Source organism: Tupaia chinensis, unplaced genomic scaffold, assembly GCF_000334495.1.
Source record: "Tupaia chinensis unplaced genomic scaffold, TupChi_1.0 Scaffold000605_1, whole genome shotgun sequence".
NCBI classification, from domain to species: Eukaryota; Metazoa; Chordata; class Mammalia; order Scandentia; family Tupaiidae; genus Tupaia; species Tupaia belangeri.
In genome coordinates, this window is record NW_006160123.1 from 566,622 (window position 1) to 572,050 (window position 5,429).

The window sequence follows — 5,429 nt, forward strand, 5'->3', positions numbered from 1 at the left end:
GTCTTTCTCTGGTCAACTTTAAAAAAAAAAAAATAGAAAAAAAGATAAATGGAATTAAATAAATGAATAAATAACTCTTTAAAAAATTATAGAACATTATTGAAAGAATTAAAGAAGCCCTAAATACATGGTAAGACATCCCATGTTCATGGATTGGAAGACTTAATATTGTTGAGATGACAGTATCCTGAAATTGGTTTACTGATTCAGTGTAATCCCTATCAAAGTTCCAACTGACTGCTTTGTGAAAATGGACATAAAATACATATGAAACATCAAAAGACTCAGAATGATCAATGGAATCTTTTTTTTATGGAGTTCTTTTTCTTTTCTTTTCTTTTTTTTTTTTTGCTTTAGGGTGCATGTGCTTGCCAGAAAGAGAGAGACAGAGAGACAGAAAGCAAGAAATCATCCTCCTGGGGGGATGGCCACACTGCAGTCTCCTCTCCTCCATTCTCCCCTCAGGATCTTGGGCATGCACACACATGTGCCTGGCATGAGTTTAAGCCACTGGGTCCAGGACTCGAACAGCAGTCGATTATATGGGAGTCCCACAACATAGCCATTATACCAACTGCTGGTCCCAATCAATGGAATCTTTTTTTTTTTTTGGAGAAGTTTTTGCTATAGGGCACGTGCACTCGCCGGACAGGCAGAGAAAGACAGAGAGACAGAAAGCGAGAAATCACCCCCCAGGGGGATGGCCACGCCACAATCCCTTCTCCTCCATTCTCCTCTCAGGATCTTGGGCACACATGCACACACGCCTGGCATGAGTTTAAGCCACCAGGTCCGCGTCTCGAACCGCAGTCAACTACGTGGGAGTCCAGTGACATAGCCATTACGCTAACAGCTGGTCCCCCAATCAATGGAATCTTAAAAAAGAAAAAGAAAGTTGGAACACTCACATTTAAGAACTATTGCAGAGTGACAATAATCAAGACAATGTGGTACCTGTATAAGGATAGACATATAATCAATGGAATAAAATTCAGAGTTTAAAAATTAGCTATCAGGACCAGCAGACTGTATAATGGTTACATTGTTGGACTCCCCTGTGGTTGACTGCAGTTTCAATTCTGGACCCAGTGGCTTGAAACTCACACCAGGAGCATATATGTGCAAGCCCAAAAATCCCAAGAGAAGAATGGAGGAGAACGGATTGTGGCATAGCAATCCTCCCTGGGGGATGACTCCTCACTTTCTGTCATTCTGTCTCTTTCTGTCTCTCTAGTGAACACACATGTTCTATAGCCAAAAAGGCAAAACAAAAACAAAACAACCCTCTAAAAAAATTAGCTATCATTGGGACCAGCAGATGGCGGAATGCTTACGTCATGGGACTCCCATGTAATCAACCATGATTCAAGACCTGGTGACTTAAGAACTCATGCCAGGTGCATGTGTGTGCGTGCCCAAAATGCCAGGAGGAGAATGGAGGAGAAGGGTTTGCAGCGTGGCCATTCCCCCTGGGGGGTGATTTCTCGCTTTCTGTCTCTCTGTCTCTCTCTCTCTCTATGTGTATAGCGAGCTCACGTATAGTAAAAATCTCTCCAAAAAATTAGCTATTATTTTATGGTCAATTGATTTTTGACAGAGATATTAAGACATATCAATGGGGAGAAATGATCTTTTCAACAAAGGCTGCAGTACAATTCAATTGAATATCCACATGCAAAAGAATTTTAGACTGTTATTTCACATCATATATAAAAGTGAACTCAAAGTGGATTACAGTCCTAAATCTAGCAACTAAAATGATAAAACTCTCAAAAGAAAAAGAGGCATACATTTTTGTGACTTTGGCTTAGGTAGTGGTTTTTATATATGGTACTAAAAGCATAAGTAATAAAACAAAAAGTAGGTAAGCTAGTCTTTATCAGAATTAAAAACTTTGGTTCATCAAAAGCCACCACTGGGCCAGCAAGTGGCATGGGGGTTAAGATACTGGATCCCACATGTCCAACTGTGTGGTTAAAGTTCAGAACTGGTGGGTTCTCACCAAGAGGATCCTCACCATCATCCCCTCCACCCCCTCTCACATACTCTCTCTCTCTCTGTCTCTCTCTGGCAAGCACACACACCCTAGAGCAAAAACTAAAAACTAAAAAAATAAAAGCCACCACCAAAAAAGTGAAAAATACAACCCACAGAATGAAAAAAGTGCAAATCATGTATCTCATAAGGGGCTACCACACTTCGAATGTTTGTCTCTTCCCAAATTCATGTTGAAATTTCTGTTGTAAAACTATTAAGAGATGAGGCCCTAGAGAAGTGATTAGGTCATAGGGTGCTATTATAAAAGGGTGATGGGACCAGCAGTTAGCGTAATGGCTATGTCGCTGGACTCCCACGTAGTTGACCACGGTTCGAGTCCCAGACCTGGTGGCTTAAACTCACGCCGGGCACAAGTGTGTGTGTGCCCAAGATCACAAGAGGAGAATGGAGGAGAAGGGATTGCGGCGTGACCATCCCCTCTGGGGGGGGATTTCTTGCTTTCTATCTCTCTGTCTCTCTCTGTCTTTCTGGCGAGTGCACACGCCCTATAGCAAAACCAAAAATAACAACAACAAAAAAAACCCTCTCAATTAAAGGGTGATCTTGGGGGCCAGCAGGTGGCATGGTGGTTAAGGTGCTGGACTCCCACATGGCTGACCTTGGTTTGAGTCCTGAACCTGGTAGCTTGCTTACTTTTTTCCTCTCTCTGGTCAAATTGACTTTTTTTTTAAAGAAATTTTTGCTATAGGGCACATGCACTCACTGGAGCGACAGATGGTTAAGGTGCTGGACTCCCACATGGCTGACCTTGGTTTGAGTCCTGAACCTGGTAGCTTGCTTACTTTTTTCCTCTCTCTGGTCAAATTGACTTTTTTTTTAAAGAAATTTTTGCTATAGGGCACATGCACTCACTGGAGAGACAGAGAGACAAAAAGTGAAAACTCCCCCCCCAGGGGGGATGGCCACACCACAGTCCCTTCTCCTCTATTCTCCTCTTGGGATTTTGGGCACACATGCACACACACCCAGCATGAGTTTTTAAGTCACCAGGTCCAGGACTCATACTGTGGTTGACTGTGTGGTAGTCCAACAAGTAACCATTATGCCTTCTGTTGGTCCCTCTCTGATCATATATTAAAAATAATAATAACAGAGACCAGCAGATGACATAATGGTTATATCACTGGACTCCCATGTAGTCGACCACAGTTCAAGTCACAGACCCAACGACTTAAAACTCATGCCAGGTGCATGTGTGTACATGCCTAAGATCCCAAGACGGGGGCCAGCAGATGGTGTAGCAGTTACATCATTGGACTCCCACATGGTTGACCAAAATTTGAGTCCTGAACCTGGTGGCTTGAAACTCATGCCAGACATGTGTGCATGCATGTTGAAAATTCCAAGAGGAGAATGGAGGATAAAGGACTGTGGCATGGCTGTCTCCCCTGTGGGTTGATTTCTCACTTTCCCTCTCACTGTCTCTCTCTGTCTTCCCAGTGAGTGCACACACCCTGTAGCAAAAGTCTCTTTTAAAGAAAAATAGTAACAAATAAGATAGAACAAATAGTTCTTAAACAAAAGAAAAAAAGGTGATCTTGGCCCTTTCTCACCTTTTCATCTTTCACCATGTAATGATTCTGCAGGAAGGCCCTAACCAGATGCTGACACATTGATATTGGAATTTCCGACCTCCAGAACTGTGAGCCAATAAGATTCTGTTATGTATAAATTACCTAGTCTCAAGTATTTTATAACAACAGCTTAAAATAGACTAAGACATAGACTTTATGTAAAATATATACAAGCAGGTGGTGTGGTGGTTAAGGTGCTGAACTTCCGCATCGTTGGCTGTGGTTTGAGTTCAGACCTGGTGTCTTGAAACTCACACCAGTGTGTGTATGCCCAAAATCTCAAGAGGGGACTGGAGAAGATATTACATCATGGCTATCCCCCCTGGGAGGTGGTTTCTTACTTTCCCTCTCTTTTTCTCTGTCTCTTTGTCTCTCTCTTTCTCTCTCCATGAGCATGCCTGCCTTTTAGCAAAACCTTAAAAATATACATATACAAAATTCTTATAACTCAATTATTGACAAATAACCCAATTTAAAAACCAGCAAAGGATCTGAGTAGACATTTTGTATACATAAAGTATACAAAGGGCCAATAAGTATATGAAAATCTGATCAAAATGGATAGTAATTATGGAAATATAAATCAAAACCATGAGATACCACTTCATCTTCTCCCTAAGATGACAACAATAAAAAAGGATAAAGGGCCAGCTGGGGGCATAGTGACAACACCATGTCCCATGATGCTGAAGTCATAGGAGAAAGTCCTGAGTTCATGTCTTGCAGTCTCCTAGTGTGCTCATGATCCTGGACAGGTGAAGCTGAGGGTGTACTACGGTGTGAAGACTCTACTGGGGGTGCCTGTACGTGTGTGTGTGTGTGTGTGTGTGTGTGTGTGTGTGTGTGTTTCTCTTATGGAAAAAATAAACTGTAGAAAAGAGAGAAAAACCATTGCTTGAAATCTGTACAACCTACTTTAAGATCCGGAATATTTACATGGTCCAATATGAAAAAATGCAGGCTATTATCTATGATGCAAATACCAGAGGTGTACTTAATGAAATCTCTCCAGGGCCATGTGAAGAAAAAAGAAAACTTACTTTGGATTAAACTAAAGGATCTTCATGTAAAACTAGCGGTTTTATTGGAGAAACTTTGGCTGAGTGGTCTAGCAGGCAACCTGGAGCAGGTTGACACTTATTTAGAAGCTTTGTTTTAAGAAGATAATATCCTTTTCTGGAATACTTTTTTTAAAAATGGGACAATTCTCTCTTTAAAAAAAATACATAAGGACTTCTCAAAATGAAAAGTTAGAAGATATATTGCCTTTTTAAAAATGCTGTTAAGAAAACCAGAAGATTCTTTTGAAAAATTATTTCTTTTTTGTTGCTTTTATTGTAAGTCCTTTCTATTTAAGAAAATTATATACTTTAGAAGTGGAGATTGTTTTACAATGGATATATTCTCTAGTATTATTTCCTAACACTTCCTATTATTTCAGAAAAATTTCTAGAGTTCTCTAATTCCTATGTGAACTAGTAAGAAAAATGAAAATGTCAGGTGCGTGTGTGTCATTTACCAGGAGGAGAGTGGAGGAGATAGGATTGTGGCATGGCCATACCCGTAGGGGAGGATTTCTCACTTTTCCTCTCACTGTTTATCTCCCCAACGAATGCATGTGCCCTATGGCAAAAACCTTTTTAAAAAAGAAAGAAAAATGAAAATGTCATTAAGCTTAATCTCTTGTTTTTTACTTAAAAGATTGTAAAATCTTGAAACTGGTTTTCAGAATCAATATTCAGGGGCTGCTAAGTTACCTCTTCTAGGAAATATATTGAAAAAATGAAGCTATGCCCT

At 40.5% G+C, this 5,429-nt stretch overlaps 1 protein-coding gene across 5 annotated transcripts in view; it reads left to right on the top strand.

Annotated features, from left to right (window-relative positions):
- Positions 1-5,429, top strand: part of TTBK2 (tau tubulin kinase 2) — a 173,262-nt gene that overhangs the window by 80,037 nt on the left and 87,796 nt on the right. Inside the window, exon 1 of one of the 5 annotated variants that reach the window (XM_027775788.1) lies at positions 3,662-3,700. The exons of the other annotated variants lie outside the window; for them this stretch is intronic. The gene's annotated coding sequence lies outside the window, so the exon portion shown is untranslated. Of the gene's footprint in view, positions 1-3,661; positions 3,701-5,429 lie in introns of those variants that run through there. 5 annotated transcript variants of the gene reach the window in all.